This window comes from Eptesicus fuscus, chromosome 16 (genome assembly GCF_027574615.1).
Source record: "Eptesicus fuscus isolate TK198812 chromosome 16, DD_ASM_mEF_20220401, whole genome shotgun sequence".
NCBI classification, from domain to species: domain Eukaryota; kingdom Metazoa; phylum Chordata; class Mammalia; order Chiroptera; family Vespertilionidae; genus Eptesicus; species Eptesicus fuscus.
The window spans coordinates 47,005,428-47,031,656 of record NC_072488.1 but is presented as its reverse complement, the minus strand read 5'-3'; the positions used below and the strand labels follow the sequence as shown (position 1 = coordinate 47,031,656).

Sequence of the window (26,229 nt, the reverse complement as noted above, 5' to 3'; positions counted from 1 at the left end):
TTATTGGAAATCTAAAGATTCATATATCTTGGAGACCACCAGGTACAGTATTTTTCTGAAAATATATAATAGTCTGTTTTAGTTTTGACTTTAGCAAAAGAAACATTCCTAGCAGTATCTGATAAGGATGGGATCATGTGTGAATATTTTTAACTGCATAAAAATTTCTTATAACATAGATAATTTAATATTTTATGAATAGTGAAGTAAAATGACAGGAAAAAATTTAAATATGTTATTAAATTCAACAAAATTTGCTCAGAACCATCTTTGTGCCAAGCATTCATCTTCCCATGCAATATGATCTATATCAGATTAGATAAAAATAGGCAATCAAAACAATAATGAGCAATTATTGAGTATGTGGTATGGTTCAGGAATCTTTTTATTTATTTATGTATATTTTGTATGTATTAACTAATTTCTCTTCTCAAAAACTTAAAGAATTAGACATTATTATGCAGTCTCATTTTTTACTCTTGAGGAAACTTAGGTATAAATAACTTAAGAATCTCTCTTAAGATCATTCAGTGGGTAAAATGACAGAACTGGGACTTAAGTCATACTGTAAAAAAATATTTAGAATACATTATGTGATTTATTTAGATAATTACATTGTTTCTTCCCCAGAATACTGGACCATATTTGGCCATCGTACCTGCAGTAATGGAATGGCTGAGACTCAAAAGGCTGAGCATTCATGATTACTTCAAGGGGCCAGGGCTACTTCTGGACCACTAATCCTTGTAATGTATACTAGTAAAGTTGTTATAGTCAGGTCACCCAATTGTCTTCTCTTCCCTCTCTGCCTAGCCGTTTTCTCTACTTTGATTGCCAGATAAGCACACGTCTCACAATTTTATTCTTTCTATCTGGCTATTTTAGGGGATAGAAGTAAGGCTCAGAGGGAAGATTAATTCTGGAATCTTTAACACTGGAAGTAGATACAAACATACTGACTTTATTTTTTAAATGTTAAAAATACCAATATGTTTAATGTACATTGCATCCTCCATTTACTTTATATTGAGACAATTTATTTCTGAGCATCAATGTTAGAACTTAGGACTCAAAATGTAAGGAATTTTATTAAAAGTATTAAAAGTATTCCTTTAAAATACATGAAAATTATGAAAGTGTAAACAAAGAGCATAATTAACATGTCTTTTACTATGTCATTTAAAGTAATTAAAAACCTTAGGAGAAATTTTAATGAGTCCTTCACAGTGTGAGGTAGAGAGAAGAGGTGGTCTTGCTTTAAATTCAGGTTTCTGTGTGATATGGACGAGCCACTTCTTGTTGCTGGAGTTTACTGTCTTCATAAATGAAAATGGAACCAGTTTGGTGTTTTTTCTCATATTGGTGCTGTGAATATTAAATAAGCTATCGCTCAGCTCAGTACTACCTGGTTGTGAATAATAGATAAATTTACAGAAACCAAGAGAATACACCAAGAATGACAAATGCTCACTGTAAGTAATGATCATGGACATATTGCAGTTAAGGGTGGTGAAACTCCACAAGGTACTCCTAGCATCACACTTGCCTATTCTTTGCTGGGAGTTTTCTACTCTAATTGGATCTGAGCCCTAACCTCTCCTCAGAAAACTTTTCCTCATTGAGCCAAAAAGCCTGCCAATTTCTGACTTCCCCTGGTTTTCACATGCCATGCTATTGAAATGCTAGCACAAGCTTTAAACTTCAGTCTTGTCATTGGTCTGCCTGAAATGAACAGCTACTTTTTCAAATAATATTTGCATAGCCCTTGACAGTGTCAAGACGTTTTCACTATTTGATACAATAAGGCAGTTGTTCTTTATTACTGGTCAGGAACCAATTATTAGCCATAGAGAGAACATGTGAGAGTAAATCAGTCAAACTTGAACCCAGATCATTGGATTACAAATCCTTTGTGTTTTAGACTTCAGCTGGTCTGTATAGTAAACATTTTAAAAAATCAATATAATTTCAAATATATAGTGCAATCAAAGTGATGAAAATACCCAGAAAATGCTGTTAAAGCCCAGGGTCTCTGTGTTCATCACAGAAATAATTTGAAATCTCAGTCACATTCAACACAGTCCTATTAGATATACCTCATATGTAAACCTGACTTTAGAGGTTTACTTATTTCCTGCTTAATTAGCCTATTGAGGGCAATTTGAGTATAGTAGTGATTTTGCTCTGCCAAAAGGAGTGGAGAAATACTGAGATATCATGTACAATCAATCATGCAAATATAACGTATGTCCATATGTCCAGGGACTAGAAGAAATCGCACTACACCTTGAGCATGCCACACATTCTCACTAAATATTTATTCTTGATTGATGAATTGCTTAAAATATGACCCGGTCAGGCAGGGAGCCAGTCAGAATTTTGATGAGCTTGGCTTTTTGCCCACTCCTATCATCATCCACGTCCTTCTTTCCCCACTAACAGTTAAGGTTGCGAAACACAAACTGTTATCTCATTCTTCATTTGGCTTTTTGTTGTGTTTTTTGGCTTATACTGAGTTTGTAAATAAATTCGGTTATATTGACTCTCAGCAAAAGGCTTTTAAATTATTGTACACATCAAGTCACCTTGGAATGCTTGTTAAAAATACAAATCCCTCACTAGGCCTTACCTTAGAGATCTGGGGTGAGACAAAAATATGTGCACTTTTAGTACATGTCCATTGTTGGGGCCACTATAAGAAGAAATGTTATAGAGAACTTTATGTTTCCCTTTGAAAAGAGATAGAGGGTATTAACCACACATTGTAATGTTTGTTCTAGTAAAATACATTTTATAGTGACGTTAACACAAATTTTATCATTAAACCTACTATATCTTTGATGACGACCAACACCATTTAGTGGTTTTATTCTTCAATTATGGCACCACCTCTCTGGTGGTTTGACTTTAAAAATAGTTGTTGGATTTATGTCAATGATCCTTGATCATCATTAACATGGAAAGACTATTTGGCCCTTTAGTAGAAATATAAGGAATTTTAACAATTAATTCTGCACATAAATAATTTATTATTTTATTTTAAGTAAATGTTAAATGATTATTTTTTCATAAATCACAAGTAAAATCAAGAAATAAAGAAGTGTAGGCCTCCTGGTGCTTACCACAGGCTGTGTGCTTACACTGACTGTACAGAAATAGGAGGCAGAGTAAACCTGCCCCATATACACCTCAGCTCAGGCTCTTTGTCTGGCCTGAATTGTGAATGGGGAGACATTGAGTAAAAGAAAGAAAGAAAGAAAGAAAGAAAGAAAGAAAGAAAGAAAGAAAGAAAGAAAGAAAGAAAGAAAGAAAGAAAGAAATAAAGAAGTGTAAAGAATAGGAAAAATAAGCCAAAAAATATAATTTATTAAGTATGTCAGATATTGATTTCAAGTAACATTTAGTAAGAATTTAGTGATTGGGTGATAATATCGAGATGCATCATTAATCTATCAAATTTGAATAAAGCAGCCATTAATGAGTCTCAATATTATCACCAGATCAAATCTGAATTTGAATCAAATTTGAATATAACAAAGCATCTTCTATTAAGATAATATTTTGCCTGTGCTGTTATTAGTGATGGTTCGTTGGGTTTTCTCTACAATTTTTCTTGCATGTCTTGATTTATTTTAAATCAAATATTAATATATATGTCTGTACTCTGCTACAGTTCTTTAATAGATATTTCTCTCTACTATGTCAAAGTTGGTTGCTTCTAAAATAGAAATGATACTAAGATCTTGCCTATAAACAGCTTAATTGTACATTGTGGTCACCTACAGGGTGGTCTATTAAACTCTTGTCCAGAAACTACTCACCACTCCTGCATGTCTCAACAATATTTCAGCCTCACAAGTCAACTTTCTGGCTTTAGCTAGTTGGTCAAGATATAGATTTCTAACTAACGTGGTGGCCAATCTGGTTTGCTCTTGAATAAATTGGAATTGGGACAAAATAATTTTATTCTGCCTAGGCTGCCTTTAAATTGGAAATGGTGCATAGGCCCATCTCTAAACTGAAGAGCAGAGAAAGTTCTGCAGGAAGAAAAAAACAAAGCAGATCTGCCTCCTAAATTTATATTTCTGCTTAGACCTCACATATAAACTCCAGGTTTGCATAGACAACTGTCTAGTTAACATCCTAACACAAATATCCAAAAATAATCCTAATAGAACATGTCTAAGCCTGAAATTCCAATCATTCTGTTCCAAAATTTTCCACCTTTCTTATCTTCCATTTGGCTTAATGTAACTACATACTTAGAGCATCTTACACACAAAAAGCAGAGTTATCTTTTACTTCTCTTTTATCTCATTTCCCATGATTATTAGCACATCCTGTTGACTTTCTTTAAAATATTCAGAATCAGATAATTTCTCAATATCTTTACCACTTACTTCCCTGGTCCAAGTTACCATCACCTCTCACTGGGTTATTTATTGCAGTGGTTTCCCTAACAAGCTTCCTTTCTTCCATATTTTACCTTCTGCAGTTTATTTTCATAAAAGCAGCTGGAATGTCCGAGTAAAAATATAAATTCCTATAACTTCTTTGATCAAAGCCCTATGACACTTCCCTAGTTTATTCATATGAAGTGTCTAAATCGTGTCAACTGCATATAAAACTCCCTTTAGAACTTGTAAACCAAAAGTCCTAACTAATGCATTTGGTTACTCTGATGGCTAATCCCAGACTTGTAAGATTTGATTTTCACTGGCTTTTAGTATTTACAGTGACCTTAGGCAAATCTTCAAACCCATCTGAGTCTTTGCTCACATGTAAAATGAGATTAACATATGCTCTGCTACTTTCATAGTGTTCTTTTGAGGATCAAAATTTGGAATATATTCAGGAGTACTACACTCATAAACTATCATTGAAAGATAACATAGATTTTGTACATTAGGATTCAAATAATAGGAGAAGGGGTATAGCATTTAAGCAATACAAGTCTTAGAGTATGGGAGCATATTAATTTAGTTTTTATTTTTATTAAACTATTAATTTCACTTAAAACTATTCAAAATATAAGTGAATTTGAGGGGAAATATGAAAATTGGTTACAGTAGAGGTTGAGTGCATGCAGATGAAAATATGTATACTAGTACAATAATGTGTACAACCAGAATGCTAACTTGTTAATATCATATAAAAATACTGAATAAAAATACATACTATTGTTTCCCAATCTGTGTATTATTTCCATAGACAGGGCTAAAGGAAAGGTGACATAGTCAGAAAATATATTCTTCTCTCTATTTAGAAACAAAATATGGGATAAGTCAGTGTACAAATTCTGAAATATTTTGTAAGTTTTTCTCGGATGTGTGAATTTGGAGGATCAATAAACTATAATTCTGTGCCTACTTCTGAATTTTGATTCAAGAAGAGCTATTCAGTAGTGTCAAAAAGATGGTGATACATCAATAGAGCAATACAATGAGGGGGGGAAAGATGACTGACATAGTTGTTAGTTTCTATTTGCTTAATAAGACCACTAGGAAATAGAATGCTAGCACACCATTTCATAAAGTAGTTATTCATATTTTTAAAATTATTGACTATTATTCCATACATTTGCATTTCAGAACTTTGTGTCTCTGCATTTGGAATAATCACTTTGTAGTGAAGTAGTATGACTGAAACTCAATGCCTCCTCCTTCAAGGGAGCATAACATTTTTGTGTTCTGTTTATGAGTCAATATCAACAGAGATTCACCTCTTCTCCTTCAATAACTCAGAGAATCCTGCCTTTCCTATTGGTTCAATAAATAATAATCAACCTTTTATGATGTGAAGTTTGGAAAAAGAGTCTTCTCTTCAGGAGAGAATTTTGGATAAGTCCTGGAATGCAGCTAGGCTCATCTCTTCTGATCTTGGTAAACTCCAAAATACCACATCTTCTTATCCTTACCCTCTAAAGCAATGGGCTGAGTCAGACGTGCCGAAGCCAGTCATAAAACCCAACCAAACACAAGCCTGAAGGGCAACCAGCCTGTCTGGTCCTCAGAGGGTCATGAATGACTGGCGAGGACCTTCTGTGACGAAGGGAGAGGCTGACTCAATTACACTGAGCATCCTTTTTCTTATTCCTTGGAAGACTTGATTTCCTCATTCCAGTTTGGGGAATTATCTTTTTTAGCTTCCACTGGCTACATCAACATGGATTCTTCAGAAGAAATAGTCAAGTGACTATTCCTAATTGGAATTGAGCCTTAGGGAAGGCACAGCAAAAAGGTCTAAGACTCAGGCAGATGATGAAGGGCCAGCCACACATTGAAGAGGATGTTTGTTAGTGACAGACAGCTATTGAAAGTTGTAAGCCATATCTCATATTTGCATTCAGAAATACCCTGGTGAGTGTGGAGAATGAACTGCATGGCAAGAGGGAGAGAGTGGATAGAGGAGGTCCAGTAAGAAAGCTGGAGCAATGATTTAGGCTGCAGATAGAAAGGATCTTAACTAAGGGAGCAAGGGAGGATTTGAGATAAGGGGAGATAATAGAGAATTTATTCTCTAGATTCTTTTTTAAAAAAAATATATATCTTTATGTTAAAGACATTATAGGTATCCTCCTTACTCCCCTCATTGACCCCCCTCCACCCTGCTCCCACCCCTTCCTTAGGGCTTCACTGCATTATTGTCTGTGACCATGGATTATGCATATCTATACTAATAAAAGAGAAACATGCAAATTAACCATCACTCCACTACGCCCACCAGCCAATCAGAGCAAGTATGCAAATTAACCCAACAAAGATGGTGGTTAATTTGCATGCACAGATGCGGAGTGAAGACAGCATAGAAGGAAGAGGGAGGGAAAGCGGAAAGTGAGGCAGCTGTGGCGGCGGGAGGGAAAGCGCGGGGTGGTGGTGGCGGTGGGAGGGAAAGCGCAGGGGGGGCGGCAGCTGTGGGAGGAAAAGCACAGTGGGGGGCAGCGTGGGAGGAAAAGTTCGGGGCAGCGGCAGTGGCAGTGGGAGGGAAAGCACGGGGTGGGGGCAGCGGCCGCGGGAGGGAAGGGAAAGCAGGGGGCGGCAGCAGGAGGGAAAGCGTGGGGGGGCGGGAGGGGTGGAGGTGGCAGGAGGGAAGCCTGCTGGAAGCCCTGTTCTTGCAGGAATCTTCCTGCAATGGGCCTCTAGTATGCATATAATAGCTAAGATCTGGAAACAGCCCAAGTGCCTATTAGTAGATGAGTAAATAAAATTAAAAAAAAGTTGTATATTTGCACAGTGGAATACTATGCAGCTATAAAAAAGAAGGATCTCTTATGCTTTCAGACCGCATGGGGGGATCTGAAGAGTGTTATGCTAAGCAAAATAAGCCAGTGAGAGAAAGACAAGTACCACATGATCTCACTTATATGTCGCATCTAATAAATATGGAAGCATGCAACAGAGTGATGAATCTCAGAGGGAAGGGGTGGGGAATGGGAAGAGATTAACCAAAGAACTTATATGCATATTTCTGAAGATTCTTATATATATATACTAGAGGCCCAGTGCACGAAATTCGTGCACGGAGGGGGGTTGTCCCTCAGCTCAGCCTGTACCCTCTCCAATATGGGACCCCTTGAGGGATGTCCGTCTGCCCGTTTAGGCCCGATCCCGGTGGGATCGGGCCTAAACAGGCAGTTAGACATCCCTCTCACAATCCAGGACTGCTGGCTCCCAACTGCTTGCCTGACTGCCTTCCTGATTGCCCCTAACTGCTTCTGCCTGCCAGCCTGATCACCCCCTAAACCACTCTGCTTCCAGCCTGTTTGCCCCCAACTTCCCTCCTCTGCCGGCCTGGTCACCCCTAACTGCCCTCTCCTGCAGGGTTGATCACCTCCAACTGCCCTCTCTTGAAGGCATGGACCCTCTCAACTGCCCTCCCTTGCAGGTCGGGTGCCTCCCAACTGCCCTCTCCTGCTGGCCATCTTGTGGTGGCCATCTTGTGTCCACATGGGGGCAGGATCTTTGACCACATGGGGGCAGCTATATTGTGTGTTGCAGTGATGATCAATCTGCATATTACTCTTTTATTAGATAGGATAGAGGCCTGGTACAGGGGTGGGGGCCAGCTGGTTTGCCCTGAAGGGCATCCCGGATCAGGTGGGGTTTCCCTTGGGGTGTGGGGCGGCCTGAGCGAGGGGCCTGTGGTGGTTTGCAGGCCGGCCACGCCCCCTGGCGACCCAAGCAGAGGCCCTGGTATCTGGAATTTATTTTCCTTCTACAATTGAAACTTTGTAGCCTGGAGCGGAGCCAAGCCTGGGGCTCCCTCGAAAGCTGGCCGGCAGCCATTTGTGTTGGGGTTATAATTGAAACTTTGTTGCCTTAAGCGGGTGGACCTGGCCAGGATGTGCGAAAAGTTTTGCTTCCCCTGTTGCCGGTGGCAACCCTGGCCTGCTCTCTCAAGCTCCATTCTGCCGCCATTTGTTTGAATTTGTTTACCTTCTATAATTGAAACTTTGTAGCTTGAGTGGAGGCTTAGGCCTGGCTAGGGCAGGCAGAAAGCTTGGCTTCCTCTGTTACCTAGGAAACCTTGCTCTCTGTGGCTGTAGCCATCTTGGTTTGGGTTAATTTGCATACTTGCTCTGATTGGGTGGTGGGCGTGGCTTGTGGGCGTGGTTTGTGGGTGTGTCGGAGGTATGGTCAATTTGCATATTTGTCTATTATTAGAGAGGATATATATATATATATATATATATATATACACACACACACACACACACACACACACACACATATGCATATTTCTCAAGATTCATATATAAATAAATAAATATATATATATATAAACACACACATACACACACACACACACACACACACACATACACACACACTAGACGCCCGGTGCAAGAATTCATGCAAGAGTGGGGTCCCTCGGCCTGTTCGGTGATCGTGGCCAATGCGGGGGGAGAGAGGGCGGCTAGGGGGAGGAACTGTGGGACGTGGGCTGGCTGGGGGGAGGGATCATGGGACGTTGGCCAGGTGGGGGAGGGATGGCAAAAGGTTGGCCGGCTGCAGGAGGTTGACTGTGGGAGCGCACAGACCACAGGGGGCAGCTCCTGCATTGAGTGTCTGCCCCCTGGTGGTCAGTGTGTGTCATAGCAACCAGTTGTTGGGTCATTTGGTCGCTTAGGCTTTTATATATATACTAGAGGCCGAGTGCACGAAATTCATGCACAGGGGGTAGGGGAGTCTCTCAGCCCAGCCTGCACCCTCTTCAAACGGACTGCTGGCTCCCAACTGCTCACCTGCCTGCCTTCCTGATTATCCCTAACCACTTCTGCCTGCCAGCCTGATTACCCCCTAACCACTCCCCTGCCAGCCTGATTGATGTCTAACTGCTCCCCTGCCGGCCTGTTTGCCCCCAACTTCCCTCCTCTGCTGGCCTGGTCACCCCTAACTGCCCTCCCCTGCAGGCTTGATTGCACCCAACTGCCCTCCCTTGCAGGCCTGGTCCCTCCCAACTGCCCTCCCCTGCTGGCCATCTAGTGGTGGCCATCTTGTGTCCACATGGGGGCAGGATCTTTGACCACATGGGGGCAGCTATCTTGATCTTGTGTGTTGGTGTGATGGTCAATCTGCATATTACTCTTTTATTAGATAGGATAGAGGCCTGGTGCACGGGTGGGGGCCAGCTGGTTTGCCCTCAAGGGTGTCCCGGATCAGGGTGGGGGTTCCCTTGGGGCATGGGGTAGCCTGGGCGAGGGGCCTGTGGTGGTTTGCAGGCCGGCCATGCCTCCCCAGTGACCCAAGCGGAGGCCCTGGAATCTGGGATATATTTATCTTCTACAATTGAAACTTTGTAGCCTGGAGTGGAGCCAAGCCTTCTGCTTGCTCTGTGGCAGCAGCCATTTCTGGTGGGGTTTATTCACCTTCTATAATTGAAACTTTGTAGCCTGGAGTGGAGGCCTAGGCCGGCCAGGGCAGGTGGAAAGCTTGGCTTCCTCCATCGCCAGGGGCAACCCTAGCCTGCTCTCTCCAGCTCCGTGGCTGCCGCCATTTTTGTTAGGATTTATCTTCTATAATTGAAACTTTGTAGCCTTAAGCAGAGGCCTATGCCAGCCAGGGTGTGCGGAAAGCTTGGCTTCCTCTATCACTGGGGAAACCCAAGCCTCCCTCCTGCTCGTTCAGTGGCTGCAGCCATCTTGGTTGGGTTAATTTTCATAATTGTTCCTGATTGGCCAGTGGGAGTGGCTGGTGTGCATAGCTGAGTGGTGGTTAATTTGCATATTACTTTTATTAGATAGGATGTGTGTGTGTGTGTGTGTGTGTGTGTGTGTGTGTGTGTGTGTTGATTTCAGAGAGGAAGAAAGAGGAGGGAGATATAGAAACTTCAATGATGAGAGAGAATCATTGATTGTCTACCCTCTGCATGTCCCCTACTGGAAATTGAGCTCACAACTTGGGCATGTGCCCTTGACTGTAATTGAGCCTGGGACCCTTCAGTACACAGGCCGATGCTCTATCTACTGAGCCAAACTAGCTAGGGTTTTCTCTATATTCTTGATGTGAGAGGTTAAAAAGAAATAAATTATTGTTGTGTTAGATATTACAGTTTAGAAACTTTTTTTCTAGGGCTGAAACAGCAAAACCAAATTAAGGTCTCCCTCTGGCATTTTAGAACTAATTTAGAAAATGTTTTCCTAAATCTAATATTTGCTGCTTCTTATCTCCTTCCACCCCCCAACTTCTCTGCCCCCTCATGCACACAGTTTCTCAACTACAATGATTTTAGTATTGGGAAATTCTAATGGAGACTTATTGTCCACCCTCCAATGATGTCAAGCATGGTCAACCAGCCATCTCATTAAAACCTGTTCTATTTTCTTAAGACTCTCCAGCTCCCTCCCAAGGTCATACACTTGGCATTGACTTCCCTAATCTTGCATAAATTAATAATTTTGATTAAATAATTTTGATTGCATCAAACCTTGAAGACATGTTATTTCAACACTCTGGCATGTTCCCCAATACTAGTTCTTTAAATCAGAACAAATGTTGGGCATTTAAGATACCTGAGATTGCCTTAAATTTGCCATTTCCCTCTTCTTACTTAAGTTTTTATTGTTGCTCTTTGTCACCAGCTTTGTGCTGGGTAGTTGTTTCTGGTTCTTCCTAAATTGAATTCTTATTCTCTTGAGATATACTATGGCTAGGAAACTCAGGTAGATACTAATGCCCTATTGAGCACTAATCTAGTTAGGATTTATAAAATACTTATAGAAAGGGTTTTCAGTGTTGATTATGCATTAGAATCACATGTAAAATAAAAATAAAAGGGAAAAAATTAAAGCAAATAAGAAAAGAAAAAAAATTATGTACATGAATAGATGGACTCCTGGATGGATAGTCTGTTTCTGATGGTCTAGAGCGAAACTAAGTATCATTAGTTTTATCATAACCTTGGCATGTGTTTTGATAAGCTCTCAAGAGGGAAAAAAAATAATAGGTTATATAAAACAAATTTTTAACTTCCAAATGGAAACTAAGCAGAGTTTCATAGTTAGGTAGAGTACAGAACTTCTTTCTCAAACTAATGTGTTTTCTATTTCTAGCAAATTTATTGTCTTCATTATTTGATTCAAATAATTAGAATATGTATCTCATTGTAGAAGGTAATCTTTATGTTTCTTTATTCTGGTGGGTCAGTATTGAAATCATATATTAACACTTATTGCTCAGCCAAAACTGTTGCCAATAATATTTAATAAAGGTGTATAAATATAAAATCTGCTTATACTCTGAATAACAGAAACTATTTATGTAATCAGCCCAAAGTGCACAGCTGAAGCCTTCAGGAGCTGTCCAATAAATAACATAACATGGACTCAAGTGCTCACTGCCAGTCTTGCCCATAATTCTCTTTATTTCAGTGTTTAGGAGCTTGAGCTGCTAACGAATTCTGTTAAGCATTATTCCAACCTATTTGAAAACATGTTACACTATTTATGATTATGGGCCTATGTTCACACCAGATGAAAAGAATCTATTTGCAACCTGTTATGTTAGTTTTGAGCCTCTTGGGAGGTTATGGTAATAAATGTGATTACAGGCTTACATCTAGAGTCTGTGTGATTTTTCCTCCTCTCTTGGATTTGAGCACACTGGTTACCCTCACATCCCAAGCAAATATTATCTTTTTTTTTTTTTTTTGTATGCAAAGTTATTATTTCAACCTACTTGGCTCTAGGCAATACTTCCTCCCTATCAGGAAAAAACACATAACTCACCTGACAAACCCCTCCCCCATGCTGGCATTTACCACAGTAATTTTTACCAATATGTACTATATCATGCTGTGGACAAGTGCCCTTAGATGACTCATTGAGTAAATCTGCTCAACAGTTCCTGTTGTCCTACCTCTTGACAGAGGCACTATAACTCAAAGTGTGTATCACTCTATGATTTTCCCTAAGGCATGGCCCAATGGTAAATGATGCCAAATTAGGAGTTCCTATTCTGTAAAGCTGATTTTCTCAAGGTTCTGGAGACTCCCACTCTGCTATATAACATTGTGGAAAAGACAACACCTAGAAAAGATGCTGACTTGAGCACAGATGTTTGTGCTGCCAACCCCCTTCCATTACATAGCAGAAATTTATGAAAATATCTATATTTGTATACCTACACATATGTGTATACATGTATCTATATATGTGTATGTAAATACGTTTGTATACATATACATCCTATCTAATAAAAGAGTAATATGCAAATTGACCATCACTCCAACACACGAGATGGCTGCCCCCATGTGGTCAAAGATGGCTGCCCCCATTTGGACACAAGATGGCCAACACAAGATGGCCATCAGGGGAGGGCAGTTGGGAGGGACCAGGCCTGCAAGGGAGTGAAATTTTGTTTGGATTTTATTTTTTGAGGGGGTGATCAAGCTTGCAGGGGAGGGCAGTTAGGAGTGACCAGGCTGGCAGAGGAGGGAAGTTGGGGGCAACTGGGCCTGCAGGGAAGGGCATTTAGGGGCAAACAGGCTGGCAGGGGAGCAGTTAGGCATCAATCAGGCTGGCAGACAGAAGCGGTTAGGGGCAATCAGTAAGGCAGGCAGGCGAGCAGTTGGGAGCCAGCAGTCCTGGATTGTGAGAGGGATGTCCCAGATTGGAGAGGGTGCAGGCTGGGCTGAGGTTACAACACCCCCCCCTGCCCCATGCATGAATTTCATGCATTGGGCCTCTAATATATATATATATATATATATATATATATATATATATATATATATATATATATAGTTGATAAGATGGGTTTTCATATATATATAGTGTTGATAGGATGGGTTTTCATATATATATAGTGTTGATAGGATGGGTTTTCATATATATATATAGTGTTGATAGGATGGGTTTTCATATATATATATAGTGTTGATAGGATGGGTTTTCATATATATATATAGTATTGATAGGATGGGTTTTCATATATATATATATATATATAGTGTTGATAGGATGGGTTTTCTTAGCAATGGAAACTCAGAAAGGGTGCTAACAGAATGGCACAAAATGAAATAGCTTTGATGAGATCTAGTATATGATATTGGAGAAACCTGAAGGTTGATTTACAAATCCCTAACCAAGATATCTATACAGAGTTGTAGAAAATAACTATAGGAAATCCTGATTGAATACCACTCATATACTATAATATGAAATATTGCCCAAAGGGACACAAAGGGCGTGCCCAACTTATTAGATATTATTCAGAAACAAATGACCTAGGATGCTAAAAGACTTGCAAAAGAATACCAATAAACAAAAATGGCTCCAGTGCGATGATTATCTCCAATATAATTTCTAATTAACGTCACAGGTCAAACTGCTGCCTCAAAAATTGGAGAGACAGATAGGCAGATCCAGAGAATCATAACAAGAATAGACACCTCCATGGAAACCAGTACCAGGGTAGAAAAACCTAAATGTTACGTAAAAATTGCTGGAGACTGAATGTGGACAAGGCTAAGAGTTTAAAGCTCTAAGGATAGGGTGCACAGTCTTAGGGAGGTCCCCCCCCACCACACTTTTATGAGTTTTACCTCTAGGAGTTCTACCAGAGTTTTACAGTGAAGATCAAAGAAGCATTCTTTTCTGCTTCTGGCATGGGTAGGGGGAAAGTTCTGTTCTTCTTAACAAGATCTATGCTCAAAAAATAAAATCCAAAAAAAAATTTCACTAGAGCCTACTAAATGGCTGGGATTTTACCCAATCCTCTCTAACCTAGGTAAAGGAAAATAGTCATCTCTAGACTTCACTAGCCTTCCAGGTGAAGGCAGGAAAATACCCAACTCCAGCTTCCTCCAGGTTTTGTACCACCACTGGACTGACAAGAACTTCTGAAGGTCACAGCACAAGGGTGCAGGTTCACTGAAAGACTGAAATTAATCATAGAACCATATAATCAGTCCCTTCTCTCCTCTTAGCTCCCATCAATAGGCTTCTGTGTAATTCAGGGTAATTTAACTGAAAAAATCCTCACATCTAAGACTTTATTTAAGAACAAGTCTCTGAAACATCAAAGACAACAAGGGAGACCAAAACAAGGTCTCCAGAGGAAATTTTAGCCTCTGACACAGCCACAGCAATAATAAACACAGCTTAACCCCTAGCAAAATAAACAAAATTCACACTAAAGGCCCACTATGTATCTCAGACCTGTTTACATAGTACATCATCTGTCACACCAAAAATTGTCAAGGCATATTGAAAGACAAAAATCTCAGTTTGAAGAGACAAGGTAAGCATCAGCATCTGATATAGATATGGCAGAGATGTTGGAATTATCAGACCAGAAATTTAAAGAAAATGCTTAAGGCTCTAATGGAAAAAGTGGACAGCATGCAAGAACAGATGGGTAATATAATCAGACAGATGGAAACTCTAAGAAGGAATAAAAAAGAAATACAAGATACCAAAAAACATTGTAGCAGAAACAAACAAAAAATGCCTTTCATGGACTCACTAATACACTGGACACAGCTAAAAAAAAATCAGTAAGCTTGAAAACATGTCAATAGAATCATCAAAAACTGAAAAACACAGAAAAAAAAAAAGACTAAGAAAACATCTCAGAATATCCAAGAACTATGGGAGAAATACAAAACATCTAATAATGATACCACAGGAGAAAAAAAGAAATATTTGCGCACACACACACACACACATACACACACACACACACACCAACTCTACCTTGGCATATCATATTCAAACCGCAAAAAAATAAAAGGAAATTTCAAATAAATTTTCAAAAAAAATTTTTTTTAAGTTAGAGAAAATAAATAACATCCAGAGGAGCATAGATAAGAATTACACAAAGTTATTCTCAGAAACTGTGTGAGCAAGAAAAGAGTGGATTAAAATATTTAGAGTGTTGAGAGAAAAGATCTGACAACCTAAAATTCTGTATCAGGTGAAATTACTCTTTAAAAGATAAAGAGAAATAGAAACTTCCTCAGAAAAACAAAAATTGAGGGAATTTGCAAGAAACGTTAAAATGAATTCTTCAAAAAAAAGGGGGGGGGGAATGATACAGGTCAGGAACTTGGATCTACTTTTAAAAAAGGGAGATTATCAAAAAAGAAATAAATGAATATTTTATCCACAGGTTTGAAATCCAATCATTAAAAACAACAAAGAAAACACATATGTAATCAGATTATTCCTGGGGCCACTTTAATCAAATAACTTGAGACAATAACCAAAGAGCCCTAGACAGTTTGGCTCAGTGGATAGAGCATCAGCCTGCAGACTGCAGGGTCCCGGGTTCGATACCAGTCAAGGGCACATACCTTGGTTGCAGGCTTCTCCTGCATCCAGGCCCTGGTCAGGGTGCAAGCAGAAATTAACCAATGGATGTGTTTCTCTCACATGAATATTTCTCTCTGTCTTTCCCTTTTTTTTCCACTATTTCTAAGAATCAATGAAAAAATATCTTCAGGTAGGAATTAAAATAAATAAATAACCAAAGAAAAGTATCTGAAATATATACATATATATTTCCATTTTTATCATAGAAAAAAAACTCATAAAAATAAATGCAAGTACTTTTATTTGCATCATTAAAACTTTATTAAAGACACATCCATATGGGAAATAATAATGAGAAATCAATTCTTTCACAGTTAAATATCTAGTATAGTGCATTGCACTGACATAATAATGACATAAAGTCTTTAAAGGTTCAAAGAGACTGACTTGACTTTAAGAATGGGAATAACCTGAAAGAAGGTGAAGAGATTATCCAAAGAGCATATATGCATAACTCATAGACACAGTGTGATTATGGACAGAGGGAAAGGAGGGGCTTGTTGGAAGTGGGCAAAGAGGTGGGAGGATGGGATCATCTGTAATAGTGTCAACAATAAAGTTAAAAAAAATAAAAGGAATAACCTACTCTGCTGCCATTGAATCAGCTCTCCTTTTCATTTGGTCTTCATAATTTTCCTTAATTTCTAACATTTCCAAGAAACCTTCCCTTGATATATTGCCTCTCTCTGATCTCCCTCATTTTTAAAATTTTTGCTGGCCAATGTCCTTCCACCTAAATTTTCTACTTAGCTTCTACTGGGGACAAGGACCACATCTTACACTTTCTTTTGATCTCAACATTGAGTAATGATTCTGAAATGAGCCCAAAATAAGAAATCAGTTCATTGATCAGTATGCTTGCATGTGACAAAGTTACCACTGGTTGTAAGGGAATAAGCAAATGAAGATGGGCTTTTCTGCATTCTTTATTCTAATAACACTAGAGGCCTGGTGCACAAATCCGTGCACCAGTGGGGCTTCTCTGCATTCTCTATTCTAATAACATTGTGGAAGGCAATGATTGAGCCTTGGATCTGAGACAGTTAGTTGTGACCTTTTAATATAATCATGTTTTCTGTGTCCCAAAAAATATAATGCAGTGTGAAAATCCAAAATAGCCTTGGTTTTATGCCAAAGAGTCAAATTTGAGATTAATTTTGCAGACCTCAAGGAAATCTAAAATATATGTTCAGTTTATGCAAGTAAACTGGGAAACAAAATTATAGATCATGTGTTAGTAAAAGGTAATTAATCTACTTATACCTTTTCACATGTTTTGTAAGCTATCCAACAGTTAGTTTTAATTTAATGTAACTATTAGGCATTGAATACGTCATGGAAATCCTATAAACTGGCAAGCTTCTTCCACATCCAACCAAGCACAGCTTGATAAATAGAGAAAGACTAGGAAGTTAGCTAATAAAATCCCCATACTTTAAAATGAGTAGCTGACAGGAGAGTCAAGTAGCGATGGCAATAACTATGTGAAATATTTTTTCTGGCCCAGCTGTAGATGCTGTATGTAGTTCACTCTGAAAGTAAAAGTCTTTCTTTTTGGAGACTGGGTGAAGAGAAAAGAAACTATGCTAAAGGAAATATTTAGTATTAGGACAAATGGTTTGCCTTTTGCAGACAATTTATATCTGTAGATCTTCTAAAAGAAAGAAAACAGTTCAAACCATGCTACACTCATTTCTCCAGAGATGTTTCTCCTGAGGCCACTGGAGATATCTAAGGATCTGAATGTCAATTTGATGGCTTGGAAGGGATATGATCACAGGGTAATGATGGATGATCAAATTTAAGATATTTCTTTTCATGTACAACATCTCTGTATATACAGTTGATTCTTAAATAACTTGGGAGTTAGAGTCATCAAATCCCCACAGAGTTGAAAATCCACTTATGACTTTTGAATCCCCAAACACTTAACTACTAATCCCCAAACACTTAACTACTAATTGCCCACTGATAACATAAACAATTAATTAACATAAATAGTAATGCTATATGAATTATATACAGTATCCTTGCAATAAAATAAGCTAGAGGAAAGAAAATGTTATAAGAAAATCATAGGCAGAGAAAATTCATTTACAGTATTTATTTTTACAATCTGAGTATTTTTAAAATAGACCTACTAGTACACAGTTCAAAACTGTGTTGTATTTTGGGTATAGTGCTAATTTTCAGAACAGCAAATATGAAATAGTATATATACTAACCTGAATATATGGTAATATATGAGGCACCAAAATATTTTTCTAATTTTTTTTAAAAATCCTCACCCAAGGAGTGAGAATATTTTTTCCATTGATTTTTAGAGAGAGTGGAAGAGAGGGGAAAAGTGGAGAGAGAGAGAGAGGGAACCATCAATGTGACAGGTAAACATGGATGGGTTGCCTCCCACATCAGTCCCCATTGCGAGTGAGGATGTTCCCTTGACTAAGAACCAAACTCAAAACATTCAGGTGTGCAGGCTTAATCTCTAACCACTAAATAAACTGGCCAGGGCCCAAAATATATGTATTTTTTAATGAAATGAGTATATATCTTTATGTTTGCATCTAAAATGTTAAACTGAACTAAAAGTTTGTTTTATAATAGAAATTCAATCTCATATATATATATATATATATATATATATATATATATATATATAAAGGCTAATATGCAAATAGCTCAAACAGCAGAACAACCGGAACAACCGAACAACCGGTCACTATGATGTGCGCTGACCACCAGGAGGCGTGTCCGGAACATGGCGGGGGTTGGCCTTGGCAGGATGGTGGAGCAGGTAAGCGGGGGTGCCAGACCAAGATGGGGTGCTGGTCACTGTCATCTGGACAAGCCTCTGGTGGTTACTGAAAATTCTTTGCTCCCGAGTGCCAAGGTTCCACCCGGGACTCACACCCGCTGCCAGCGCTGGAGCCACCGCTCGCATCCACTGCCAGTGCAGGCTCCGCTCGCACCTTCAGCTGGTGCCAGAGCCACCACTCACACCCGCTGTCGGTGCCCAGTGCCGGTCCAGATCACTCGGCACAATCAGCGGCTGTGAGCAGAGGCCGCCAGCCCTGATCACCCCTGAGCGCTTCTCCACCTCCCCCTGCTCCTGAGGGGAAATCAGGGCAGCAGCCTTCACTCACCTGCTAACAGTACTAGCCCCACTTGCACCTGCTGCTGGTCCAGGCCCCGATTGCTCCACGCCATCAGCAGGTGCAAGCGGGGCCGGCTCTGTCAGCGTGTGGGAGCGGTGGCAGCGGGAACAGGGCTGCTGGCAGACGGGGGAACCAGTGACTGCTGTGGGAGGTGCCAGGCAGGGGCACAGAGGATGGGCTGAGATCCGTTCCTGTGCCCACCACAGCCTCACGGCCCACAGTTCTTTTCAAAGTGCACAAATGCACTGGGCCCCTAATAAACTAAAAGTAAATTTTCACAATATTTTGTTTTTCGCCCCCCACTGAATTATAAACATCTAGGTAGGCAGCTTCCAAAACAGAGTTGAATAGTTGTTTTTGTAATGAGTTAAGATTAGAACAGATGATCTATAAGCTTGTATAAACATTTGTAATGGCAAGCTATGTCTGCCACTAATAAAACAATCTACTTAGGATTTCCTTTGCAATACTTTTTTCTCTCTAAGTTTACTGTAATTTGAAACATAGGCAGAGAGGGCTGAAAGTGATAACTGAAGGAATGTTAATGGTCAACATCGGCCCACAGCAAGAACATGGTGGGCTCAGTTTGTGATGCTGGAAGTATAATTACCCAGAAATTAATGGGAGATGCCATGACTTTGGGAAGAGAAAAGATCTGAGAATAGGAGACAGAGGATGATCAGAATCTGGGGACTCAGCCAAGTTGTTCATAGATGAAAAAATCAGAAAAGTGAGGCTAATTTTACTGATGTGGCTAGATAGCACTGCTCTGTCCAAGCAGATTGCTATATCCATAATTTATTTTTAACGAACATTTATCAGGCTTATTCTTTAATCTAAAAGGTTGAATCAGGAAAAAGAAAACCTTCAACTTATGGACCCACATCTGGTATGTAATGATGTTTGTTTAATGAGTGTGGATATGATTTTCCTGGGAACACAGTGTCTAAAGTTTAACTATACAGCAAGGGAGCTCTCAGGAGCAATGAATGAGTTTGACATTCATGCTAGGAAAACTAAATCCCCATCTGGTTGGAGAGCTTATTTTAAAGCTCCCCTGTATGTGTATTTATGCTAGCCACTTGAGTAAAGATTTACTTGGAAACTGAGGTAGTACTAAGCTGGAATGAAAAACATCAGTGGACCCAGCTGTGCAAAGGTAGAGTGAATAGCTGACAATAGTTTTTTCTCTGCTATCAACCTCAATAAATCACACAGGTCATAGAAGTTTGTTATTTTTTAAGTATATTTGAGCTGAATAGCCTTATTTGTCAAGGCTGATGTGACATAACTGAGAACAACCAGAGTAATAATAGGCCAGCAATAGGATGGAGTGCCTGAAATAGAAGTTGAGAACAACAACAACAAAAAGTAGGAATTGTTGTCAATGTGACCCTGTTTAAAATGCTGAGCTATTGGAGGGAGAGAAGGGGGATAAGCAGAACTCACATACACAAATACAGTAAAAAAAAACCTCACACAAAGGACAATATGTGACTACCTGGGGAAGTAGAAGGGTTTGACTACAGAATAAAATACTGGAGGTGACATTTGAAGTGCCCAAGAGTTGAGGAATGGAAATTGAATTCCAAGCAGAGAAAGTGTAGGTTAAAAGGAAAAGACATCTATATATATATATAAAAGGCTAATATGCTAATAACTCCCTCGGGAGTTCCACCGGAAGACCGAGAGTTTGATCTCTCGTTATGATGTGCACTGACCACCAGGAGGCAGCATGGAACGAAGGAAGGTACTGGCCGGCAGCCAGCAGCCAGGGAAGGGACATAAGAGAGGAGGGCTCCTTCAAAAATGGGGAAGTTCAACATGGGTTGTAGTTTGGAAGCATGGGGTGACGTTCATGGAAGGAAAATGTATTGGGAAAGGTTGGATATGCAATAAAAGTATAGGGAACTTTGCAAGTTGTGCTAAGTCACAGAGAGCGAATTGTATAAATAAGGACTACATATAGAACCATTTCAGTAGATAAATCATGTGATTAGATTTGCTTTGGTAACAAGGTAAGATAAAACATGAAGCCCAGTTAGGAAATACTTTTAAAAATTCAAGTGGAAAATTATGAGGATTTAAGCTAACATATTGATAGGTAGGATAATATTAGTGAGGCAGTTGTTAGTAAATATAATATAAACGAAGAGAACTCAAACAATGATAATGATTATGGAAATGCAGGGGAGGAAATACAATTGACTGAACAAGGTGACCCTTTAGGTGTGACTGAGAAAGGTATCTAGCATTCTTTCATATTTATGGCTTGAATAAATGTTGATGCAAATAAACAGGCCCTAGAGTACAAAAGGAGAAAAGATGTTAAATGTGGTTTTGTTCATATATGAGTTTTGATGTAAAAAATTAGGCTTTATTTGTGAAACAGAAATTTTTAGGGGTGAAATAGACAGGTTTTAGCAAATTTTAGACATTTTGGAAATGAAGGGGACCATGGAGGAAGCACAGGGCTGCAGAGCAGCAGAAGTATATTTCCACATAATAGGGGAGCTGAAAAGCTGCAACAGGTACATTTCCATAGAATGAGGGAGCTGGGAACAGCAAAAGGTCTATATTTACAAAATAAAGAGAAGGGAGTCCTTCATCCAGAAGAAGAAGAAAGCCCAAAAGGAATAGAAAAACAATAAGGAAGGAGTGGGGAGAACTTCACACGTCCCATGTGAGGTTCAACCTTTGAGCCCAGGAGTTACTATAGTAACCAGTCTAAGGGAATAGTGACCAGTCAGAGGGGATATCAAGGCACCAGGATCTGCAGCCTTTATAAGCCCTAGGGAAAAGGAACTCATTGGGACCCTTTCCTCTTCCCCATGCGGGAGTCAATTCTATGGAACTCTTTCCCCTCCCTACGTGAGAGTACTTGTTCTTTAATAAATTTCCACCTTTGCTATACCATCTTCTGTCTGTGCATTCATTCTTTGAGTCTGGTGGACAAAGAATCTGGGTTCCAGTCCAAAAATTGTTTCATTTGGAAACATGTATTTGAGGTTAAATAACATATACTAGCTGATTATACTATAAACTGGTTTATCCTAGTATGTTCTTAAAAGTTTAAAAATACATTTGAGAAATGCTCTATTTTCTTATTTGGCATCTAATTGAAAACTATTCTATATATATATATAAAATCAGTGCTTATCTAGATTTTTAAATTTTGAGTGTTGAAAAATGAATCAAAGCAAAATGAGAGTATTACCTATAGGGTTTTGTATCAGATCAGAAACATAAGATATATATTTCTATTTCTCCAAATCTTTGATATTATCAGGGATAATGGTAATTGTGAAAGCTCCAAGGGAGATATGAGATTCTGAAAATAAAATATAATATGTTCAATTTGCATTATTCTCATGTGGGGAACTGTGCAAGCCTTAAAAGGGCCTGGTACAGAGGAGGATGGTCAGAACTTTCAACTGCCTTTAAGAACCTTCCGGATAGGAAGCCTTACACATCTAATAGGCAACTCACTGCTTTGCCTTAAATCTCTACCACCTCCTTAAGAAAGCCTTCCCAAATGCAAAGCAAAGCTGGACTTTCCCTATCTGGTCTATAGGGCTAGGAGGGTCCTCTTGTCAATAATTATTGAGATGCAAATGTCTGAATTCATGTCTTCATCTTTGGCCCCTGTTTCAGAGCTCTTTTTTGTTGGGGACACTGCTTTTAGCATTTCTAGTTGCCAGCAGAGTGACTAGCAAATATATTAGGTTCTTAAAATTGTATTCAATTGGTGAATGGGGAATGAACTTGAACCAAATTAATAGCCACAATCCCTCCTACTCTTAAGGACTGCACACAGCCAGTGGGGTCAGACTGGCCTGCAGAGCTGGCTCTGGCTTTGCCTGAAGGACCCACCCTACCTTCTGAACCTCAGTTTTCTCACCTATCAAAGATGACATAACATTTTTTTCTCATAGGCTTATGTTGCTGCTTAATTGAAAACACATATTCAGAACACTTGGCAGATAGTTACAATGCAATTAAATGAATTCCCTCTCATTTTCCGATTCTTTTATTTTTCAGATTCTCAGCTTTTACACATAAACACATGGTCCTAAAATTATGCACATTTCTAGACTCAGTGATAGTGTTGATACCGAATTTTTGGACTAGAACCCGGATTCTTTGTCCGCTGGAATCGAAGAATGAATCCATGGACAGAAAAGTGGTATAGCAAAGGTGGAGATTTATTGAAGAACAAGTACAGACTCCCACGTAGGGAGGGGGAGAAGGGTCCCACTGGGTTCTTCTTCCCAATGGCTTATAAAGGCTACAGATCCTGGTGCCTGATATCCCCTCTGATTGGTCACTATTCCCCTTTGAGTTGGTTACTATAGTAACTCCTGGGCTCAAAGGTTGAGCCTCACATGTCCTATGTGAGGTTCTCCCCCCATCACCACCACCCCTCCTTCCTTTTGAATAAAGGGCTTCCTTCTCTTTATTTTGTAAATGTGACCTTTCTTGGCTACTTCCAGTTCCCTTGTCTTATGGAAATATACTTGTTGCTGCCTCCTTGTCTTATGGAGATGTAACTGCACCTGGCTTCCTTGTGTTATGTAAATGTACCTTCTCCCAGTCTGCAGCCCCTCGCTTTCCCCATGAACCCCAATTCTAAAAACTCTCTAAGCTTGCCTATGTCCCCCTAAAATTCCTGCTTCAGTATAGTATTTGGAAATTTGTTTTTTAGTACATTCTCCTTTGTCCTTATTGACACATGCATAATCTCTACCAGAAAAAAAATAAATAAATAATAAACAGTTTTAATGATCTCCAAAATGATTTTCTCGTATGGTTCAGGGGAAAATGATTCTAACAGTATAGATAGATACATAAATTATGAGAAATAAAAATGACAGGAGAAACTGCTTTAAATGCAATATTCATAGATTGACTATGTATGCTCCAAAATGTTCCAAGGACTTATGTAAGAAAAGTCAAAATTAGTGTGCTATTACACAAATCTTTGTCACATTCCTACCAGAAAACCTTGTTACTACTTCAATCATTATATCTTTTGTTTGTCTTTATTTCTTAAGCAGTACTTAGTCAAAATATCATGTATGAGAGGAATGATAAAAGCATGCATCCTCAGACTATTCCCTTATTGCCCATTGGCCACTGGAGGCAAATTGCTCAGTTCCTATATCAGCCTTCCATTTCCTGAGAGTCACTGTTGGGCATGCAACAAAGCTTCAGTTTCCACATGTATTAAATGAGTTAAAATAATAGAATATAGGATTTTTGTTACAAATAAATGAGATAATATATGTAAAGAGTAACTGACAAAAAGGTAGTACTATTAATGATTAATAGCTACTTTTAACATTAGTATTAAATACAAAATTCTAGTGTACATCTATATACATGTACTTACAGATATAAATATATGTATGTCCTCCAAAGACAATAACCACACTTGAGGTGATTTTAAGTTCATTTTTATGTAAGTGTGTTCAAGTAATTTACCTATTATATCTTAGCTTCAAGTCTTCTCTTTTATATTGGGTCTGAGATGCTCACATACACCTGCAAACTACAATTTTCAGCTCCCTTTACCACTGATGTTCTTTTAGCCCTATTAGGAGCTTTATCAGAGGAAGATAATAAAGCAGGATGAAGGGAGAACAGACATTCCCTTCTATTTATAATTCATGTCAGTATCAGTAAAATTTCAGATGACAGTTATAATTTTACCCTCCATCTCTTTTTGCTACTTCCAACCCCAGAGATACCATGTATTTTTTATTATGTATTTTTTTAAATTAGTGTTATTTTGAGAAAGCCTATTTAATGTTTATTTTATTTATTTTTTAAATATATTTTTATTGATTTCAGAGAGGAAGAGGGAGAAATAGATAGAAATATCAATGATGAGAGAGAATCATTGATTGGCTGCCTCCTGCAGGCCCCTTACAGGACATTGAGCCAGCAATCTAACTGTGACCTCCTGGTTCATAGGTTGATGCTCAACCACTGAGCCACACTGTCTGGGCAATCATGTGTTGTTGTTTTTTAACCTAACCTTATGCAGGTTGTATTTTTCTCAAATCATTATATGTTCTTTAAGAATTTTTTGTTAATGATCCCATTGCTCTCCCATCAGGAGTGTCTCTTTCCCCATTTTTATTCTATAAAACACAGGGTAATCTGGAGCATATGTGTTCTGTTTTGAATGTGATTTCCTCCCACTATTTTTTATCTGATTATTGCTGTCATATGGAACATCTGTTGAATTTATGTTTTATCCAGACACCTCATTGACCAGCTATTATTATAATTACAGAATACAATCATCAGTTGCTCATTTCTGACAATGTGACAAATATAACCAGAATATCTTCCAGATACAAACACATAAATACCGTATGTAATTTTTTTTTTTTTAAATATTATTTCTCTTTTGTTTTCTTTTTTTTTTTTTTTTAAATATATTTTATTGATTTTTTACAGAGAGGAAGGGAGAGGGATAGAGAGCTAGAAACATCGATGAGAGAGAATCATCGACCAGCTGCCTCCTGCACACCCCCTACCAGGGATGTGCCCACAGCCAATGTACATGCCCTTGACCGGAATCGAACCTGGGACCTTTCAGTCCGCAGACCGACGCTCTATCCATTGAGCCAAACCGGTTTCGGCACCGTATGTAATTTTTAAAAATAAATAAGTCATAGAAAATCTTGAAAGAAACAAAGAAAAATCTTCAAGTGCCAGAAATAAAGAATTAAACATGACTATAATAGCATTAGAGTTGAATTTGAGGGAATTATTCATTACAGCAATTTAAGGCCTGAATTTTAATCTTCATGAAGGTAAAGCAAATGATGCCTTCATACTGGGTGAGTGGTGACATTGGAATGAAGGCCTCATATTTGGTAGGAACTTTACAAAAGCCTACATGTGCCTTTCATGAAAAGGCAATATTAAAAAAATTCACTTAACCCGTAATTAGAAACTGCAGGACAACTGAGAAAATATTTTGATGGTTCTGCATGGTTAGGGCTTTCTAAACAAAGACACCTGAAATCTGTGTTAAAGGACTTGTTTTATAAGTTTAAAAAAATGATTTAGTTCGTTCTGGAGCAGAGATTCATCTCCCTTGACATACGTGTTTATATTTCAAAGAAGAATTACATCAGGGGCTACATTTACATTACAAAGGATTTGTTTATAGAAAAATAAATTATTTTCCCTCTCTTTGAGGGGAGAGAGGGTCCTTTGCAAATTGTTATATAAAAACAC

General features: G+C 38.8%; 1 non-coding gene across 1 annotated transcript; it reads left to right on the top strand.

Annotated features, from left to right (window-relative positions):
• The first annotated feature begins 3,105 nt into the window (after positions 1 to 3,105).
• Positions 3,106 to 3,237, top strand: LOC114233882 (small nucleolar RNA SNORA51). The gene has a single exon (XR_003620071.2). It is a non-coding gene; the product is annotated as a small nucleolar RNA SNORA51 (small nucleolar RNA).
• The last annotated feature ends 22,992 nt before the right edge of the window (positions 3,238 to 26,229 follow it).